The sequence below is a fragment of the Mustela erminea genome, chromosome 3 (assembly GCF_009829155.1).
Source record: "Mustela erminea isolate mMusErm1 chromosome 3, mMusErm1.Pri, whole genome shotgun sequence".
Taxonomy (NCBI): Eukaryota; Metazoa; Chordata; class Mammalia; order Carnivora; family Mustelidae; genus Mustela; species Mustela erminea.
The window spans coordinates 76,464,849-76,486,107 of NC_045616.1; the positions used below are offsets into that span (position 1 = coordinate 76,464,849).

A 21,259-nucleotide genomic window follows, 5' to 3' on the forward strand; every position below is an offset into this window, starting at 1 on the left:
TTGGAAATTAAAATGAAGCAGTGGGTGAAAGTCAACTGTAGACCTGGGAGAGTTAAAATAGACACACCCAAACATATTCAAGGAACCTTTGGAACTTAGGTAAAAGTGTCTCAGATACGAAGTGTCTTAGAGTTTGCTTATTGGGGCAGGAACTCATGGCAGTCTGAGGCTGAGATCCACCTAGAGGCTGCCTTAAATGTCCACAGGTCTTGACTAGCCACCCGGCGTTGCTCATGCGAGAGCTCAAGGCACGCGTCAGCCTCTTTCCTCAATATCCTGTGCTCTGTCAATATTCATTCCAGCTTCTCGTTGCTTTCTCCACATTAGTCTCAGGAGAGGCCAAGACATCCTTGAAGGCTGGTTCCGGATACCGCCTGAGTTCAGCTGAGTGGATGCCGCCCCATGCTGCTGGGAAGGAAGACAGGCTGCCTGCAGTGAGCTCAGCTGTCCTTGCAAGCATGGGGGCCCAGGTAAGTTTCCCTGGTCTCACTAGCAGTTAGCAGGCTCTGGTCCCTGGTGTCCCTGGTGCCGAGCGACAGGCAATTGTACCACTGATTCCCACCATAACCGTCCTGGAATGGTTGGTTATTTTGCCTGGCTGTTGCTTAGCATCCAGTCCTGGCTTACTTAGTGGTCCTCTACGAGATTCTGTAAGCCACCTGATAAATTTCTTTTTGTTTAAAATAGTAAGAGTGGTCAATACTGTTTGTAGGTAAAATGTTCTGAGTGTCACATGCACTGTGTTTTACATTGTCTTTAAGGCTTTTGTAACTACTGCTAAAGCTTGCCTTTGCAGCTGTGACATAAGAAATTTGCAGAAAAACATTTTATTCTTGTTTTGAATCACTTTTTGTCCCTTCCACAGTGCCGAGTACATGGTAGGAGCTCAAAAGTACTTGTTTAATTGAAATGTCCTTTTGGAGAAAGGAAATAGGAGGCAGACCATTGATCCCTCTGGAAGGTATATAAAGTGATCAGTTGTAGTGCAGAAAGAAAACATTACAAAGTTTAGATAAGTAGACACTCTAATTTTCATCTGAATGTAATTTTTATGAAGTGGTACTGGTATTTAATACAGCTTGGTAGTACATAGATACTGAGGAATAAATCTATGTGGGTCTTCATGATTAGAAAGTTATTATATATATAGGTGAGAAATTTAAAAAAATATCTGGAGTCTACTGGGCTTAGTGATGTCTCATGGTGCTTTCCAGTGATTTTTTTTCTGAACTAGTCAGACTTCTCATCAGTTAGATAAGCAGAGAGCTCTGTAGAGTGCCATCTGGTGGTGATTCCTTCAACCTGCAGCTTTGAGCTCGTTATTCTCCCCCATAAGCCTCCGCCTCCTGTGGGGGGGTGGTCTCCCCTCCAGGCTGAGGGTGAGTTTCTGGGGAGACAAAACTATGGTCCTGTGTCTCAGTGACTGAAAGAGAGAGTGAAATCTGTCGGGCCAAAGGAAACAAAGGTGTGGAGGAGGCAGAGAAGCACAGGTGAGACAACAGGGGCGTAACACAGGTGGAAACAGAGGGGGATTATATTAACAATCTGTGCTTAAAGGGCCACTGCAACTAAGTTGGGGGAACCTAGAGCAAAAGGGATCGTGTCCCCTGGGTTCCACAGTGTCCACGTTCATCAAACACCAGAAGGCCAGGATGGAGGGTGTCCTGAGTGCTCTTTTCTCTCCCTGAAGCCGGGTGTCGTCACAGAACAATGATTCCTTGAGGCTAAACTTGCCCTCCCTGAGAAAGAAATTAACTTTCAAAAACTAAAACTTGGTCCCTGACCAGAGAGCACGGAGCCTGAAATCTTCTCTCTCAGATGAGTGGCATGCTTCTGCTTCTTGCTGCTCTCCTATTCATCCTTGACCAACTGCTCCTGGGGGAGTTCTGGTGGTGGCTGTTAGTACAGATGCAGCATTTTTCTGGAGCTCAAGGTCCCTCACGGCTCCTTGGGAGAATGGAACCGAACAATGACAATTATGCCTCCCCACAGATGCATGCGTCCTTAATCTGCCCGCTGCAGCGTGAAACAGCAAAGAAGATATTTTAATAGTCCGAGGATAAGGTGTCAGGACTGTCCCTAGTTGATCCGGTTCCCCTGAGGAACAGGGAGCTGATCGCTGTCACTAGCCTTCTCCCCCTGCCCTTTAAAACCCAGCGGGATAAAATAAGTCAAGAGGTAGGGGCAAAGAAAAGCAGGCAGGGAAAGAGAAGTGACGTCTGAGAGATGGTGGCGGGGAATGGGGTAAGAGGAGAGAGAGAAGGGTGGGGCGGACCACACAGCGGGAGTTCCGGTTCTCTGAGAATTTCATCAGAATAGTAAGTAGGGGTGGGGAGGGCTGGAAGGAGGGCCCTGCAGAAATAGCCACCTTCAGAACAAAGGGAGAACAAAGCTCCCCGAATCCTCATCCTTCGGTGACAGCCCCTTGGGAGTCTGTAGGAAAGCAGAGGCAGCGGGTTGGAAATTCGGTGTAGAAAACGAGAAGGAGCTAGGGATGTAAGCCGGGGATGAGCAGCGGCTGGGTGTGCCCTCCCCGGAGTGTCCCGGGGAAGACTTCCCAGACATGCCCTATGGGAGTGGCTGAGGGAGCTGGGTTAAATTTGCAACAGAGCCGGCAGTATGCCAGGGGAAGGAGGGTCCCCGGCTGTGCTTAGTGTGGGTGGGAGGCAGGACAGGGTCAAGGTGACCCGAGCTGGGTGCTTGCTGAGCTTTGCCATGGGCGGAATCAGTGGGAGACTGCGGTGTGGTCTGGGGACTGCTTCGCCTTGCATTAGGTTTATAACCCTGTATAGGTCTTATAACTTCTCTAAGCCTCCTTTCTTTCTCTGCAAGGTGGATATCCTAGTCCTTGTTTAATTATTCACGCACTCCTCATCTGTTTATTGCACCACAGCCACATGCTAGGCACTCTGATCCATGCCTGGACTACGAAACGAATTCCCCCTGCCCTGTATCCAGAGCTCACCTGGCATCCCGCACTTTACATACAACTCCCTTCCACAGCCCTCAGAGCTCAGCAGTCTCATTAGCTCCATTTAACAAGCGGAGAAGCCGAGCACAGACTCATTATGTACTACTCAAGGTCACCCACAGCAGTTAGTAATTGGAGAGTTTGAATTCGAACCCAGGCAGCCTGGCACCGGAGTCCAAACTCCCACCCTCCTCTCTGCTTCCAGAATCACAGGCTTGTCATTTTGTCTGGAAAGTGAAGGTACTTGGCCAGAGATTCTCTGAGATTGCTTCCATGCCTAAGGTTGGCTGCCTCTGCCATGCGGTAGCGTAGGGTTAGGGAGATCCCGGGGTTTACTCTACACGCCAGGGTTCACGCTATGTCTGGGCACGCTGAGTGTGAGAGCAGAGACATTCTCCCTAATTTCTTATAATTCCCCATTCTCTCAGCCTCTGTCCCCTTCTGTCAGTGGCTAGAAGTGGGTCGTCGGAGCTCTTCTGAGAGGGAAGGCGAGAACACTAGGTTTGGGGGCTGCCAAGGAGAAATCTAGCACACTATTTTTTTTTTAATTGTTTCACTTATTTTACCTCATTTATTAAAACTGTGAATAAAGGGCTAACAAAATTATCTATTCTGGGTGCCCTGAAATCAATGACAGGAGATAACCACTTGAGACACAAACAATAAGGTCCAGACTGCCCAATGTTTGTTTTTCTTTTTTTCAGAGCTAAACATGCTTTTAAAAGAAGACTGTTTTTCTTCTATCCTAACACGGGTCTCCTGGCCTTGGTGTGTGTATCCCGGAGTAGCCAGGAATGAGGTCAGAATTTAGGGTGGGTGATGAAGCCATGGCATAAATAAAAAAACCAAGACAGTGGGGCTTAAGTGGTACTAGTTTCTCCTCGCATAAGATTTTTGAAGGAGGGAAAAGTTTGTGTGGTGGAAAACAAACAGCCAGTGGTGTCCCACCTCCAGAAGCAACAGCAGGTTTCAGTATTTTTAAAGCATTAAGGAGAGATCATCCGGACTTCTGAGGGGAAGTCGATGGCTGCCTTTCATATGCATATATGCCGACATACATTTCCACATTTTTACTACAAATTCCCCCAGAGGGATGTGAGGGGGAGGCGGTATGAGCACGCTTACCAGGGAAACTAGTGACTTGGGAGGCAATCTTGACAGGGTGTCAATGGCACATTTAAAAAACGGATTTTTCTTAGGCAGGGAGAGGCTGAATGGATTTATGGGTCCAGCAAGAGGAGCAGGGACCACCCAGTGTCAGAGGTTAGGGGGACAACAGCAAGGACACACCCTAGCAAAGGCAGAGGACAGCTGCCAAGTTGAAAAAGCCAGTGGCTGCTCTGACAGCATTTGTACCCAAAAGTCAAAGAACTTGGATGTGAGGCCAGCAGAGAAATGGTTCCCCTACTCCAGGGAATGACATTCTGCCCTGACAGGATGGAAAACCAGAGTTGACCTGTTGGGTGACTGTTCAGCCCCTGGCAAGACCCATATTACACTCACAGAGAGAAATGACCACACACAGCATCTGCACTCAGCTGCTTAAGGCTCTGAATGCAGACCCAGGAGTGGGCTTGGTTTCTCCAACCACCCCCACCAGAATCCCCATACCCCACAAGTGTAAATACCACCACCAGGATTAAACCAGCTCAGGACAAGAGCTCAGTGATGGGATATGCTAGAGAACAAGTGTGGGGTGGTTGGGAGGGGGTTAGTTAGTCTTCAGTAAAGAAAATTCCCCTATTTTTGCCCTTGGAAATCCAGAGAAGCAAAGAGCAAGACTCTGTCTGGGAAACACCTTCAGTCTGATGGCCAGGGCTGTTCTGGGCTTGGGGTGAGGCTTGAAATCACTTTAAGATTCTAAAATTTGGAAGTCAAAGGACAGGATCCAGAAAACCTTTAAGTCAAACACTACAACTAAGTTATCACAGAGATGCTTCTGAAAATGCTAATTATGTCCTGAAGTCAAGCTGAGGAAAGACTCTTTGCCAACATTTTGGATTGCGGAAAGGGAAGGGAAGGATTATCACACCAGAGGCTGTGTCTGGGAAGGGCTTGGGGGTGGGTGGTGGCAGAGTGGGGCAGAGAACACAGGGCCAACACAAGGGTGAGCGCTGCTTTGAGTCTTGGCCACAGGCACCTCTATTGCCTGACCTGAGAACCTACCCCTTGTGCCTGAATGGAGCCTAAACAGGCCGCAGACAGTGCCTTTCTGAGGTGCTTTGTGGTTGAGAGATAACTGCTGCTCTCCCTGCCCAGACCCTGGTCCTAAACTTCCAGATTTGTCTTCCAAAACACACATGGGTCAAGTTCCCATGAGTTTGCACCCTCCTAGCAACACCCTCCTCTTTGCCACTCAGGAATGCAGAATTGTGGCGGCACTGATGAAGTGACTGCGACTCTCAATCTCTCGCTCTCCCTCTCTCTCTCTGAGAGACTGCACATACACACACAGCCCCCCTCAGGTCGTGTGTCTCACCGATCTTCAATCACACTCTTGATGACTGAGTACTGACAACAGTGAGGAACTGCAGTTTTAGGAACTTGAAAGCAGGGAATTCAGGGACATAGCCCCAAAACCTTCCCACAGAACCCTCAGCTCAAGGTGGACATCCGATTTACAAATCCCGCGGGCCTCGGCCTAATGTGGGTTTTCTCTAAGGCCCTGTGTTTTGAGGTTTTGCGGATGCCTGGGCCGCCAGCCTCCGCCTCTCCAGGCTGACCAGATGGCTCCCTCTAGTGGCTGTTCCGAGTACGCTCCTTAAATTTCCAGCCCACCAAGATGCAGGAAGATGTAATTCCAGAGACAACCCCTCTGTGAGCTCATAGATCTCTTTTACATCCTTTTGTTGATAAAGATAATCGCAAACTTTTTTGAACACTTAATGCCTACAGGATCCTAGATGAATTTACCCTCCCAGTTGTGTCCCATTTGGCAAATGAGGAAACGCAGTCAGAGAAGTGTGTGGAGATCACATGAATCTGAGAGCAGGGCGACTCTGAACAGCCATATTCTAGAGCCCAGGCCCCAGCATTGGCCTTTCCCCCCACCAAGCCATGTACAATGTCTGGATGCCAGTGTCGCCACCTCAGTCACAAGGCCTTCAACAGAGAGACCGTCAGATTCCATAATTAGTGCTTGCATTTCTTTGTGAGTCACTACTTTAGACTAGCTTGCAGCCACGTTTATGGCCATGAGCGGTAGCCCACTTTACAAGATCAGCTCCCTGCACCAGGTTTGCTCCTATAGAAGAAGACATTTTAAAGTATTCTTTTTCTTTAATTTTCTCATATTGAAAATGTGCATAGCACATTATTTCTAATTTTCCCCCCATACATAATAAGTTCTGTACAGAAAAATTTAATGAATCTTTGGGTTATGGAAATACCTTCTATTCAATAAAGACCCAAAACTACTCCCTCCCCCCATTCGTTGGGAAGTTAGATTCCTGAGGTTTGAAATTACACGAGTTTGGAAGCTAGAAAGAATCAGGCTTGCATCTGACTCTGGCTCTTAGCAGCTGTCTGACCTGGGCAGACACTTAACACTTCTGGATTCCAGTTCCCTTATCTGTAAAACAAAGGAATTTAGCCAGATGAATTTTAAGACCCCTGCTAGCTGTATTATTAGGTGTTGGTGGGTTGTGAGAGCAGACATAAAAAATAGCATAATGATGGGAAGAGGTCATTAATATCAGTCATATGCTTCTGTACCACATGTTCTACCTTTTAGATTGGACAAATTAAGCTCATTATCTACATGCCTATGTGAAATAGATTGGTGGCTTGGTATCCTTAGTGAGGGGTCTCAGGGTAAGAGTTAAATCCTCTCTCCCTAGTCTCTGAGCAGTTCATATGAACCCAATGAAACTGGGACACATTTTCCAGTTCCTTGGACTGAAACACTGAGGCACATATGGCCACATGTGCTCTTCTACTGTACACAGTAGAAACCTACAGTGGATAATACAGGTGACACATGTTACTTTCAAAGGAGTTTTCTCCTTTTTCCTAATTGAGTCACTTGAAAAGCAGCAGAGCCCAGGGTCAGAAACATGTGGCTATTCATGGTTAATGTTCATAGAATGCTAACGTGAGAAGTCAGGACCAGTTTTTCCCACAACCACTGATGAACAGGGTCAGGCCAGGTTGAAGCGAAGAACGGGAGGATATTTGGGCCTCCTGCAGTCACGTACTAAACAACTCTGTTTTCCTGATTCTCATGTGACTAGCTTTTATAAGGATTTTTTAAAAATTATTTTTATTAACATATAATGTAGTATTTGCCCCAGGGGTACAGGTCTGTGAATCATCAGTCTTACACATTTCACAACATTCACCATAGCACATACCCTGCCCAATGTCCATCACCTAGCCACCCTATCCCTACTCCCCGTCCCCCCAGCAACCCTCAGTTTGTTTTGTGAGATTAAAAGTCTCTTATGGTTTGCCTCCCCCCATCCCATCTTGTTTCATTATTTCCTTCCCTTCCCCCCAAACCCTCCATTTTGCCTCTCAAATTCCTCATATCAAGGAGATCATATGATCATTGTCTTTTTCTGATTGACTTATTTTGCTTAGCATGATACCCTCTAGTTCCATCCATGTCATTGCAAATGACAAGATTTCATTTCTTTTGATGGCTGCATAGTATTCCATTGTGTTTATATACAACATCTTCTTTATCCATTCATCTGTTGATGGACATCTAGGTTCTTTCCATACTTTGGCTATTGCAGACATTGCTACTATAAATATTCGAGCGCATGCCTCTTCAGATCACTACTTTTGTATCTTAAAATACCCAGTAGTACAATTGCTGGGTTGTATGGTAGCTCTATTTTCAACTTTTTGAGGAACCTCTGTGCTGTTTTCCAGAGTGGCTGCACCAGCTTAGATTACCACCAATAGTGAAGGAGGGTTCCCCTTTCTCTGCAACCTCACCAACACCTGTCATTTCCTGACTTGTTAATTTTAGCCATTCTGACTGGTGTGAGGTGGTATCTCACTGTGGTTTTGATTTGTATTTCCCTGATGCCCACTGATGTGGAGCATTTTTTCATGTGTCTGTTGGCCATCTGTATGTCTTCTTTGCAGATATGTCTGTTCATGTCCTCTGCCCATTTCTTGATTGGATTATTTGTTCTTTGGGTGTTGAGTTTGATAAGTTCTTTCTAGATTTTGGATACTAGCCCTTTATCTGGTATGTCATTTGCGAATATCTTCTCCCATTCTGTCAGTTTTCTTTTGGTTTTGTTGACTGTTTGCTGTGCAAAAGGTTTTGATCTTAATGAAGCCCCGGAAGTTCATTTTTGCCCTTGCTTCTCTTGCCTTTCGCAGTGTTTCTAGGAAGAAGTTGCTGTGACTGCGGTCGCAGAGGTTGCTGCCTCTGTTCTCCTCAAGGATTTTGATAGATTCCTTTCTCACATTGAGGTCTTTCATCCATTTTGAGTCTCTTTTTGTGTGTGGTGTAAGGAAATGGTCCAGTTTCATTTTTCAGCATGTGGCTGTCCAATTTTCCCAGCACCATTTGTTGAAGAGATTGTCTTTTTTCCATTGGACATTCTTTCTTGCTTGGTCAAAGATTGCTTGCACATAGAGTTGAGGGTCTATTTCTGGGCTCTCCATTCTGTTCCATTGATCTATGTGTCTGTTTTTGTGCTAGTACCATACTGTCTTGATGATCACAGCTTTGTAATAGAACTTGAAGTCTGGAATTGTAATGCCGCCAGCTTTGGTTTTCCTTTTCAACATCCCTCTGGCTATTTGGGGTCTTTTCTGGTTCCATATAAATTTTGGGATTATTTGTTCCATTTCTTTGAAAAAATTGGATGGTGTTTTGATAGGAATTGCATTAAATGTGTACATTTTTTTAGGTAGCATAGACATTTTCACAATCTTTATTCTTCCAATCCATGAGCATGGAACGTTTTTCCATTTCTTTGTGTCTTCTTCAATTTCTTTCATGAGTACTTTGTAGTTTTCTGAGTACAGATTCTTTGCCTCTTTGGTTAGATTTATTTCTAGGTGTCATATGGTTTTGGGTGCAATTATAAATGGGATTGACTCCTTAATTTCTCTTTCTTCTGTGTTGTTGTTGGTGTATAGGAATGCAACTGATTTCAGTATATTGATTTTTTTATCCTGACACTTTACTGAATTCTGTATGAGTTCTAGCAGTACTTGAGTAGAGTCTTTAGGATTTTCCATATGAAGTATCATTACCTACAAAGAGTAAGAGTTTAACTTCTTCTTTGCCAATTCAGATGTCTTTAATTTCTTTTTGTTGTCTGATTGCTGAGGCTAGGACTTCTAGTACTAAGTTGAATACCAGTGGTGATAGTGGACAGCCCTGCTGTGTTCCTGACCTTAGGGGGAAAAGCTCTCAGTTTTTCCCCATTGAGAATGATATTTGCTGTGGGTTTTTCATAGATGGCTTTGATGATATTGAGGAATGAACCCTGTATCCCTACACTGCGAAGAGTTTTGATCAAGACATGATGCTGTACTTTGTCAAAGGCTTTTTCCGTGTCTATTGAGAGTGTTATACAATTTTTGTTCTTTCTTTCATTACTGTTTTGTATCACATGGATTGATATGCTGATGTTGAACCAACTTTGCAGGCCAGGAATAAATCCCACTTGGTTGTGGTGAATAATCCTTTTAATGTACTTTTGGAGCCTACTGATAGTATTTTGTTGAGAATTTTTGCATCCATATTCATCAGGGATATTGGTCTGTAATTCTCTTTTTTGATGGGGTCTTTGTCTGGTTTTGGAATGAAGGTAATGCTGGTCTCATAAAATGATACTGGAAGTTTTCCTTCCATTTCTATTTTTTGGCACAGTTTCAGGAGAATAAGTATTATTCTCTAAATGTTTTGTAGATTTCCCCTGGGAAGCCATCTGGCCCTGGGCTCTTGTTTTTTGAAAGATTTTTGATGACTGCTTCAATCTCCTTACCGTTTATGGGTCTGTTCAGGTTTTCTATTTCTTCCTGGTTCAGTTTTGATAGTTTATACATCTCTGGGAATGCATCCTTTTCTTCCAGATTGTCAGATTTACTGGTATATAGTTGGTCCTAATATGTTCTTATAGTTGTTTGTTTTTTGTTTTTTGTTTTTTTTTTTGGTATTGGTTGTGATCTCTCCTCTTTCATTCATGATTTTATTTCTTTGGGTCCTTTCTATTTTCTTTTTGATAAGTCTGGACAGGGGTTTATCAATCTTATTAATTCTTTCAAAGAACCAGCTTCTAGTTTCATTGATTTGTTCTATGGTTCTTTTGGTTTCTATTTCATTGATTTCTGCTCTGATCTTTATTATTTCTCTTCTTCTGCTAGGTTTAGGCTTTATTTGCTGTAATTTTCCCAGCTCTTTTAGATATAGGGTTAGGTTGCGTTTTTGAGACCTTTCTTTTTTCTTGAGGAAGGCTGTTTTGCTATATACTTTCTTCTCAGGGCTGCCTTTGTTGTGTCCCACAGATTTTGAACCATTGTGTTTTCATTTTCATTTGTTTCCATGATCAATTCTTCTTTAATTTCCTGGTTGACCCATTCATTCTTTAGTAGGATGCTCTTTAGCCTCCATGTATTTGAGTTCTTTCCAAATTTTCTCTTTTGATTGAGTTCTAGCTTCAGAGCATTGTGATCTGAAAATATGCAGGGAATGATCCCAATCTTTTGGTACCGGTTGAGACCTGATTCATGACCCAGGATGTGATCTATTCTAGAGAATGTTCCATATGTGCTAGAGAAGAGTGTGGATTCTCTTGCTTTGGAATGGAATGTTCTGAATATATCTGTGATGTCCATCTGGTCCAGTATATCATTTAAGACCTTTATTTCCTTGTTGATCTTTTGCTTGGATGATCTGTCCATTTCAGTGAGGGGGGTGTTAAAGTCTCTTACTATTATTGTATTATTGTTGATGTGGTTCTTTGATTTTGTTATTAATTGGCTTATATAGTTGGCTGCTCCCATGTTCGGGGCATAGATGTTTAAAATTATTAGATCTTCTTGTTGGACAGACCCTTTCAGTATGATATAGTGTCCTTCCTCATCTCTTATTTTAGTCTTTGGCTTAAAATCTAATTAATCTGACATAAGGATTGAAATAAGAAAGCCCAGCTTTCTTTTGATGTCCATTAATGTGGTAAATTGTTTTCCACCTCCTCACTTTAAATCTGGAGGTGTCTTTGGGTCTAAAATGAAGTTGTTGTAAGTAGCATATTGATGGGTTTTGGTTTTTTATCCATTCTGATACCCTTTGTCTTTTGATTGGGGCATTTAGCCCACTTACATTCAGGATAACTATTGAGAGATATGAATTTAGTGCCATTATATTGCCTGTAAGGTGACTGTTACTGTATATTGTCCCTGTCCCTTTCTGGTCTACTACTTTTAGGCTCTCTCTTTGCTTAGAGGATCCCTTTCAATATTTCCTGGAGAGCTGGTTTAGTGTTTGCAAATTCTTTTAATTTTTGTTTGGTCCTGGAAGCTTTTTATCTCTCCTTCTATTTTCAATGATAGCCTTGCTGGATATAGTATTCTTGGCTGCATATTTTTCTCATGTAGTGTTCTGAATATATCATGCCAGTTCTTTCTGGCCTGCCAGGTCTCTATGGATAAGTTTGCTGCCAATCTAATATTTATACCATTGTATGTTACAGACTTCTCATCCCGAACTGCTTTTAGGACTTTCTCTTTGTCACTAAGACTTTTAAGTTTTACCTTTAGATGACGGGGTGCGGACCTATTTTTACTGAATTTGAGCTAGGATTCTCTGTGACATCCAGATTTTGATACTTGTTCCCTTTGCCATATTAGAGAAATTCCCTACTGTAATTCGCTCCAGTATACCTTTTGCCCCTGTCTCTCTTTCTTCTTCTGGAATCCCAATTATTCTAATATTGTTTCATCATATGATATCATTTATCTCTGAATTCTCCTCTCGTGGTCCAGTAGTTGTTTGTCTCTCAAAAGAGACAGCTTCTTTATTCTCTGTCATTTGGTTTTCTGTATCATTAATTCTCTCGTCTGCCTCATTTATCCTAGCAGTAAATGCCTCCATTTTTTATTGCACCTCATTAACAGCTTTTTAAAAATTTCAACTTGGTTAGATTTTAGTTCTTTTATTTCTCCAGAAAGGGTTTCTCTAATATCTTCCATACCTTTTTTGAGCCCCACTAGCACCTTGTGAATCATCATTCTGAACTCCAATTCTGACATATTACCAATGTCCATATTGATTAGGTCCCTAGCTTTTGGTACTGCCTCTTGGTTTGTTGTTGTTGTTTTTTGTGGTGAATTTTTCTGCCTTGTCATTTTATCCCAATAAGAATATATGAACAAGAGAATAAAATACTAAAAAGGTGGTAAAGACCCCAGAAAAATGTACGCTGACCAAATCAGAAGAGACCCCAAATGGGCGGGGGGAAGAAAGGGAGAAAAAAGACATAAAAATTTTAAAAAATAAATATTTTAGACTGGTGAATAGAACAGAGCGACCCACTTGATTTGGGGTGTATTTTGGTCTCTTAGAAGAAACTACCTCCCAGAATTTTAAAGAAAGAAAAACTTTTATATATATAAAAATAAGGGTAAATATGATTGAAGGGATGGAATATGACTGTAACAATGAAAATTTAAAAAAAAATCTAAAAAGCAATTAATAAGTTGGTTGGAAAAGAAAAAGAAAGAGGTGAGAATGTGCTCAGGCTGGAGATTAGAAAAAAATCCATGTGCTAGATTAGGTATTTTTTGAGAATAGTATCCCAGAAGTTTTAGGGAAAAAGAAACCTATATGTAGACAAAAAATAAGGCTAAATAAAATGAAGGGATAAAATATGACTATAACAATAAAGGTTTAAAACGATCTTTTTTCTTTTTTTTAGAAAGACATTGTTAAGATAAACTAGTTAAAAAATGTTGGAAGAGGAAAGACGAAGGTTAAAGAAATAGAATAAGAAAAAAAAATAAAATAAATTAACTTTGCAAGACTAAAGGATCATGGGGAAAAAGCAATGAATTCCATACATTGCTTTCGCCTAGCTCTGGAGTTCTGCTTTCTTCTTGATTGGTGAGCTTGGTCTTAGTGGGTATTCTTGCTGATCTTCTTGGGGAGGGGCCTGTTGCAGTGAGTCTCAAATGTCTTTGCCCAAGGCGGAATTGTACTGCCTCTGCCCAGGGCCAGGCCAAGAAATCTGCTTGGGTTCACTTTCAGGAGCTTTTGTTCCCTGAATGCTTTCTGTACAGCTTTGGAGGATGGGAATGAAAATGGCGGCCTCCCAGTTCCAGCCTGGAGGAGCCAGGGCCCCACTCTTCAGTGTGCCCTCAGAGAAAAGCAGTTAATTCCTCCTGTCTCCCTGGTCTCCAGCTGCACTCTAAGCTCACCTGGCCCGTGACCAAGCATTTCTGTCTCTGGCACACAGCCCCATTTGGAGTCTCCAAACCCAGCAGATTCCTGCCTCCAGAGGAGGAAGGTGAACCTCCCTGGATCTGCCACTTATGGGGTCCCTGCCTTGGATCATGGTTTAAGGTAACCCCGAGCTGAAAGCTCACTCCTCATCTCTGTCTCTGTAGCCAGCTTCTCTACTGTGATACTTGGGAGCTCTGCCACACTCACACCCCCCCACCCTGATCTTTCTGTGACTCCATGGGAGTTGAGACTACACTGTCCCTGTGAGGACTCCACCCCTGCTTAGCTTCTGGAGTAATGTCCCTCAGTGGAGCAGACTTCTAAAAGTTCTGATTTTGTGCTCCACTACTTGCCAGGAGCCAGCCCATTCTCCTGTGGTTTATCTTCCCATTGCTTTGGATTCACTTCTCTACAGGTCCTACCTTCCAGAAAGTGGTCAGTTTTCTGTCCTAGCATTGCTGCTCTTCTTCTCTTCTATCTCCAGTTGAGTTTGTAGGTGTTTTGAATGGTTTGATAACTATTTTACTGAACTCCTCGGACCTGATGTAGTTTCAGTCTGCTACTCTTCCATCATCTTGCCTCTCTCTCTACAAGGATTATTTTTAAAAAGTCAAGTCTGGGTGCCTGGGTGGCTCAGTGGGTTAAACCTCTGCCTTTGGCTCAGGTCATGATCTCAGGGTCCTGGGATCGAACCCTGCATCGGGCTTTCTGTTTGGCAGGGAGCCTGCTTCCCCCTCTCCCTCTGCCTGCCTCTCTGCCTACTTGTGATCGCTCTGTCAAATAAATAAATAAAATCTTTTTAAAAATAAAAAATAAATTTAAAAAGTCAAGTCTGCTCAACTTTGGTGAAACTTTGGTGACTGGAAGCCAAGAATATATCTTTTTTCTCCCACTGGAGGAAAAGGAGGTATAATAATCAAACAGGAGGCATTATAACCAAACCTGTGACTGGAAGATGGGAAAATAAGTCAAGAAAATCCGCCAGGCATCTAGTATAAATGGGTCCAGAAGAGGGAGTTATCATTGACCAACAATAGAATTCAACTAGGGCTTGATTAAGCAGAGGATTCTCAGAATTGTTTTAAGGCATTTGTGTCATTGCTGCTAGGAGTTGGCCATGCCTGCCTACCAGCCTGGATTACTCCTCCTGCTTTCCCATCTTCAGAATCAGTTTCTCATGTGGGTGCACCCCACCATTGGAGCCCAGGTAGAATGTCCCTACCCTAGTTGCAAGGGAAGCTGGGAAATTGAGCACTGGGTTTCTGTAAAGAAAGCTGTCTCTGCCTCCTAAGGGGTGGTGGTGAGCAATTCTCTCAAATGTAGTGGTTAAGTTCTTGGTCATCTCAACTGATTCAGGAGTTTAATGAGAAACTAATTATAAAGGTGTGGACAGCAAAAGGGGAAACCAGCAAGTTCTCCAGGGCCAACAGAAGTGGGAGGCCATGACCGCCCTCTGACCTGAAAAGATTGGAAGTATATATGAAATGTGGTGAGACCGGTAAGAGTTGTGGTCTCAGGCAGAGGAAGGCAGCCACTAGCAGCATGTGTCTCGGTGCTGGGGAAGCTGGATAAATAAATACCCTCCCTGGTTCCTTCCTCTTTCCACTTCTCAGTCGGCTGCTGGAGCCTCCCATTGACTGAGCACTGTCAGAAGCCAATGGTCCAGGGAGCCCATAAGGCAGTCCCTGGGAGTCAGGCTTTCAAGTACAAAGCGAGGTAAGGAAAGGTAGAGATTGGACACGGAAGGCAAATGGAGACCATCCAACATTTGGGAAGGGCGATCAAAGGTGAAGACTGTCTAACCAACCAAAGAAAAGAAAAGAAAAAAGAGAAGAGGAAAGAAAAGGAAAAGGAAAGAAAGAAAAAAAAAGAAGAGAAGAGAAAAGGAAAGGAAGAGAGAAAAGACAAGAAGAGAAAAGGAAAGGAAAAGGAAAACAAAGAAAAAGGAAAGAAAAGAAAAGAAAAGAAAGGAGGAAAGGGAAGGAAAAAGAAAAGAATAGGAGAAGAAAGGAAAGGAAGGAAAAGAAAGAGAGGGGAGGGGGAGACGGAGGAGAGGAGTGGAGAGGAGCCCAGGGGTGGGAAAGGGACACAAACAGAAACACACACAGTGCTGTGTGGGCCGTCTCCTCCTGGGGGTTCCCAGACAAGTTGTCTCTTCTGCGGGCACTTCCTCTTCTTCTTTTATACTGGGTTCACAAAAATTGTTTTAACAGTTTTGCCTGTTCTTGTCTTAGTAATTTTTTTCCCTCTTATACATTTGCCCTGTGTACTTTCCCCAGTTCACTCACATTCTCTTCTCCATTTCCATTGTATTAAAATGAAAGGGAATCATGTGTCCCATGTTCTCATCCTGGCCCAGCCTCCCTCTGGTACCTCATGTTATGGAAAGAGGATAATGGCTTCTCCTCTCTGCCCTCTGGACTACTGTTTCCTCTTTTGTCTAGCAAGGGCCTTCACTGAATTTCCTTATTCAGTTATTTAGGAGATTTCCTGAGGACCCACTCTTGTGCCTCATAAAATGCTTCATGTTGGTGATGCAAGATAAAGACAGGACACAATGACCCAGGCTTCAAGAATCTTTCAGCTTACTGAGGAAGATAGACATCATGATATGATTAAATCTGTAAGCGTGCTTAGTAGTGGTACATACTGCTAAGAAGTCATACTGCTGTGACAGCACATGATAGGGGGAAACAGACCTTGTATATGTATGTTGGGGGGAAATCAAGAAAGACTTCCTGGAGGAAGTATATGAGCCCCATGGAGACAGGGGTCTTGGTGTGCTTTGTTTCCTGCTCTTTCCCCAGGGCCTAGGAGACTTCCTGGCACATAGTAGGCACGTAACGAATACTGTGGAAGGAACAAGTGAATGCAGTGAAATGTGGGCTGAGACCTGAGGGATGGATAATGAGCTGTTCAGCAAAGCAGCAAGGAGAACAGTAGGGAAGGAAAAAGCAGCACGATGAAAGTTCTGAGGCAAGAGAGGCAAGGCTAGAGTGGGACAGGGAGGGTACAGTGTGGCCCAGCATGATGCCAGGGAGGAGGCAGATCCTAGGTTATATTGAGAATTTGATGGTATTCTTAGAGAATGGGGAGCCATTGAAGCATTTAAGGAAGAGAGGGGCAGAATATAATAGGAGTTGGTTTGGATAATCATTAAAACATAGTCTTTGTCCTTTATAAACTAATGAGGATTTATGGAGGTCTACAGTTGGCACCAGGCTAGGACCAATAACCTGAGTGCCATGTTGGGAATCACAAGTTACAATCGGTGAGAAGATAGCCTGACATGGTGGCGATGGCTACAGGGAAGGTGGTGAACATAGGAAAGGAAAAGGAAGGGATTTCTTCTCTTTTTACAAGTGATGTTTGCAAAGATCGTAAGAAAAGGGAAATTTCAACAGGGGCAAAGGAGAGCCTTCCAGATAAAAACAGGAATAAAGCCCTGAATACAGGACAGCACTAAGACATACTTGGAGAAGGTGGAATCGCACAGCCGTGGAGGGCTGGGACAAAGGAGAGAACAGTCAGTGAGTTCGGGCTCTGACTGACATTTTTTTCCTACTCCAAGTTTATTGAGGAATGATTGAGAAATATCATTGTATATATTTACAGCATACCAATCCAGTGATTTGATAGACACATAACATTGTGGAATGATGGCCAAGATCAAGATAATAAACACACCTGTCACCTCACAGAGTTAACTGTGTGTATGTGGGGGGCAGGTGATAAGAACATTTAAGATTGACTCTCAGGGGCGCCTGGGTGGCTCAGTGGGTTAAGGCCTCTGCCTTTGGCTCGGGTCGTGATCTCAGGGTCCTGGGATTGAGTCCCGCATTGGGCTCTCTGCTCAGCAGGGAGCCTGCTTCCTCCTCTCTCTCTCTCTCTCTCTCTGCCTGCCTCTCTGCCTACTTGTGATCTCTCTCTGTCAAATAAATAAATAAAATCTTTAAAAAAAAATTTGACTCTCAGCAGCTGTCAAGAATACAATATTGTCTTATCATTAATTATAGTCACTGCCATCTTGTACCTAAGACCCTCAGAACTTACTCATCTTATAACGGAAAGTTTGTACCCTTTGACCCACATCTTCCCATTTCCCTATCTCCTAGCCCCTGGCAACCATTCTATTCTCTGTTCTCTGTTTCTATGAGTTTTACTTCTAATTTTTTAAAAATTCTACATATAAGTGATACCATTCGGTATTCGTCTTTCTCTATGTGGCTTATTTCACTTAGTATGCTGCCCTTCTTTTTTTTTTTTAATGCCTGAATAATATTTCATTGTGTGTTTCCATTCATCTGTTGAAGGGCATTTCCATTGTTTCCATATCTTGGCGGTTGGGAATAATGCTGCAATGAACGCAGGAAGGCAGATATCTCTTAGAGATACTGATTTCATTTCCTTTGGATATATTGCCAGAAGTGAGATGGCCAGACCATACAATCGCTGTTGGAGCAGTGGAGTGGGATTAATGGGCCTAATCTTTGGGCTCTCTGCAAGTGTATGGGGTGCTGGAGGATTCAGGATTCGCCTCAGTGAGGAGGAAGGTGCAGAGGTACAGGTGTATACCAATAGAGCTCTACACTTAAAAGGCAGCAAACACTGTCCACTCTTCTAGTGCTCTGTGTTATCTCATCTAATCCTGTTGCAACAAGCTGCTGGGGTGAGGATGATTATTACCAATTTTATTTTGTAGATGAGGAAAATGAGCCACCAAACAGTTAAATAACTTCCATATGGTTGTAAATCTGGGAGCCGGGGTCTCCAGACGGGCGGGCAGCCAGGCTCGCTGCAGCTGGCTTTCCCCTCATATTCTTCCCTTCTGGTCCGAGGCTGATAGCAGCAGAGGAAATGGTGAGGACCAAGCATGAGGGGTAAGGCAGAAGTGGGCTGCAGGCAATGAATGGCTTCAAGCCTGGGCGACCAGAAGAGAGTGTTACCACGGGGAGAAATTTCGTAAATCAGCTAGAATGGCTGGCCGGAGGAGCTGGCTAAGAAAAGCTGGCTTGAGGAGCTGAGAAAAGGTGAACAGGCCCTTGTCAACTCAGCATTGACTGCCTTCCAGCAGGGGAGTTGGAGCCATGGGAGTGAGCCGTCAGCTGTTCACTTTATGGAGGAAACGAAGAGAGAACAGCAAAAGGCAGGAAGCAATCAGAACCGTAAAGATAGAAAGGGTTTTATAATCTTGGTTCATTAACTATTTAGTAGGCTTTTTACTTAAGTATGCTCTTTCCTCCCACCTTGGTTTGGGCGTGCCTGAGGAAGGTAGACTGCCCTTGACTTTTACAGCTCCATCCACTCCCGGTTGGGGTTCTTGGCTTGCCGTGGTTTCTAGAAGGACGAACTGGCCTTCTTTTGCTTCAGTGTATGTCCTTATTATTTACATTATTCTTCCTAACTTGACCCAGCACCTTTTGTTTCAATTTAAAGATAACATTTTTTTCAACATCTTTAGTTTATGCACTCTGTACCTATTATGAGAGGAGATACCAAAAGGAGTTGAAATAAATGGTTTTAAAATGTAGTTTGTTATGCACAGAATGTAACTGACTTGATTTTTTAAAAAATCCACCTTTGATTTCAAAGCAAAATTAAGATTTTATATGCTTATTTCTTTTGTCCCCATAAGGAGACATGAGGGGAGGGACTAATCTTCTTTCTTTGTCTTACAGTGGTTCCAAGTTGAGTCCTCACAAGATCCACTCACTCCATACTCATAGAATGAGTATCTTTTTAAATGATTGACTGCAAACAGGGGAATCTATGGATGTCATCGTATGTCAGTGTATTGTAAAACATGTACTTTCTGTTGAAGTACGTCCAACAGATGCATTTACTGTAAAACTACATAGGGGGCTATCAAAGTCAAGTCAGATTCAGGTAGGAGTCTTTTTCTCCCCAATTATTTCTGAAGAAATCTAAAAAGAAAAGTTAGAGAAAAGTACTAATACGAAGCTTGATCTGTGTTATTGTTCTCATGGGAATGAAGGTTTATAGGATGTCAGTTATTAGCCAAATCATTTTAACATATATTGAATTGCATAAGACAAGAGAGTAGAAGCCAGTGGCTAAAAGAACACTGAACCTGGAGTCTGGAGACTTGGTTCCTTCCCTAACTTTGTGTAATCCTGGTCAAACTAGGATCATCTGCTCTCACCATCAAAGATGCCATTATCATTGATCTGGGGTTTAGACTCAATAGGTAGCCAGTAGAACCACCCAGATGGTTCTACTGAACATCCAGTGTTGAGATCCATTGCACAGAACACCAGTTTGGTATCACCTATCCACTGCTGCTTAATGGAAGAGGAAGGTGGGGAAGCCAGTGCTTATGATGGGAGAGATTGAGGCAGAGTCAGAGGGGGAATGTAAGGGACATTACAATTGACTCTCAACTTCTCTTTCCTTCTAGATGTTTAGTCTAAACTGACTATGAGACCTCTTGCTCCTGGCCATCATGGGTTCAGGGCAGAGCATAAGGAGCATAAGGAGTCTGCTGCTGCTGGTTGGAGGTTGAGGTATCATTCTGGGAAGGGTCTATCTTACTTGAGAGGAGGTGTCAGAAGGAGATATTGTTTTTTTCTTTGTGTTTTCTTTTTCGTGATATTTGGCGTGGGGCTATCTGGCTTCCTGCCTGTGGTGGAAATAAACATCAAAGCTCAGAAAGTCTTGGGTGTTAATGACATTGTTAAGCCACTATATAGTAACCTGCTCTGAAGCACTCCTAACTCTGAGATTTTTATGTGGGAATTTTACAAAATGGATATTTAAAGCCATTGAGTTAAATTTTTATTTTCAGGCAAAAATACCCTAGGTAATATTAGTGGGAGATACTTCATTCCTGACATAAAGTCAAAGGAAAGTTTTCTAATGTGGTCTTCTCTGGGACAATGCCAGAGTCTTCTTGTGGCTTTGGCCAGGGCCAAGTCTGGAGCCTGGAATCACAGAGTTCATAGAAAAGCTTACTAGAAAGCCATGTGATTCAAACTCCCTATTATTCTTTCAGTGAGGTATAATTGACATACAACATTGTATTAATATCCTATGTCCAACATACTGATTTGATATTTTGCCCGGTAGAAAGGTACATTGAATTTTTTCCTCAGTGGTTCTAGTTTACGAGAGAGTTGCCTTTGTTTTTATTAAATAGCAAAGGGCAGATACTTAGCCTCAAATAAGAACCTGCTCTTTGGACTTTAATTGCATTTATATTGTTCTATTCAAAGTCATTTATAAATTTAGCTCTTAATAAAAAAAAATTAAGAATTTGCAAATTCAGTGGTTCATTGGAGATTTGATCACTACATTCTATTTGGAGCTGAAACTTGCCAACCAAAAGACCTTACCATGCTTGAAAAATGGAGTTATCGTCAAATGAACAAGTTTTCAGTGAAGGAAACAAAATGGTATGGACCAGTTGTGGGGATGGAACTCTTAAAATTCCTCAGAAACTCATGAAAGATATATGGCACAACTTAAACAAATTCCACAATGCTTATAAGAATGTGGTGAGACAGGGAGCACTGGGTTGCCCAGTGGGTTCAAGCCTCTGCCTTCGGCTCAGGTCATGATCCCAGGGTCCTGGGATCAGCCCCGCATTGGGCTCACTGCTCAGCAGGGAGCCTGCTTCCACCTCTCTCTCTCTCGGCCTGCCTCTCTGCTTACTTGTGATCTCTCTGTGTCAAATAAATAAATAAATTCTTAAAAAAAAATATGGTGAGACAAGAATTCTTATAACATGTAAATGAATCTATAAATTGGCCTGGTGTTTTTGGAAAGCCAATTGGTAATTTGCAATATGAGCTTTAACAACATTCAGACATGTTGAACTTTCACTTTGAAAAAAATCTGCCCTGAAGAAACAA

General features: G+C 43.0%; 1 long non-coding RNA gene across 1 annotated transcript; it reads left to right on the plus strand.

The window, feature by feature from the left end:
* Positions 1 to 390: 390 nt before the first annotated feature.
* On the plus strand, positions 391 to 20,199 carry LOC116585605. The gene is made up of 3 exons (XR_004283717.1): positions 391 to 470; positions 19,067 to 19,274; positions 19,807 to 20,199. It is a non-coding gene; the product is annotated as an uncharacterized LOC116585605 (long non-coding RNA).
* The last annotated feature ends 1,060 nt before the right edge of the window (positions 20,200 to 21,259 follow it).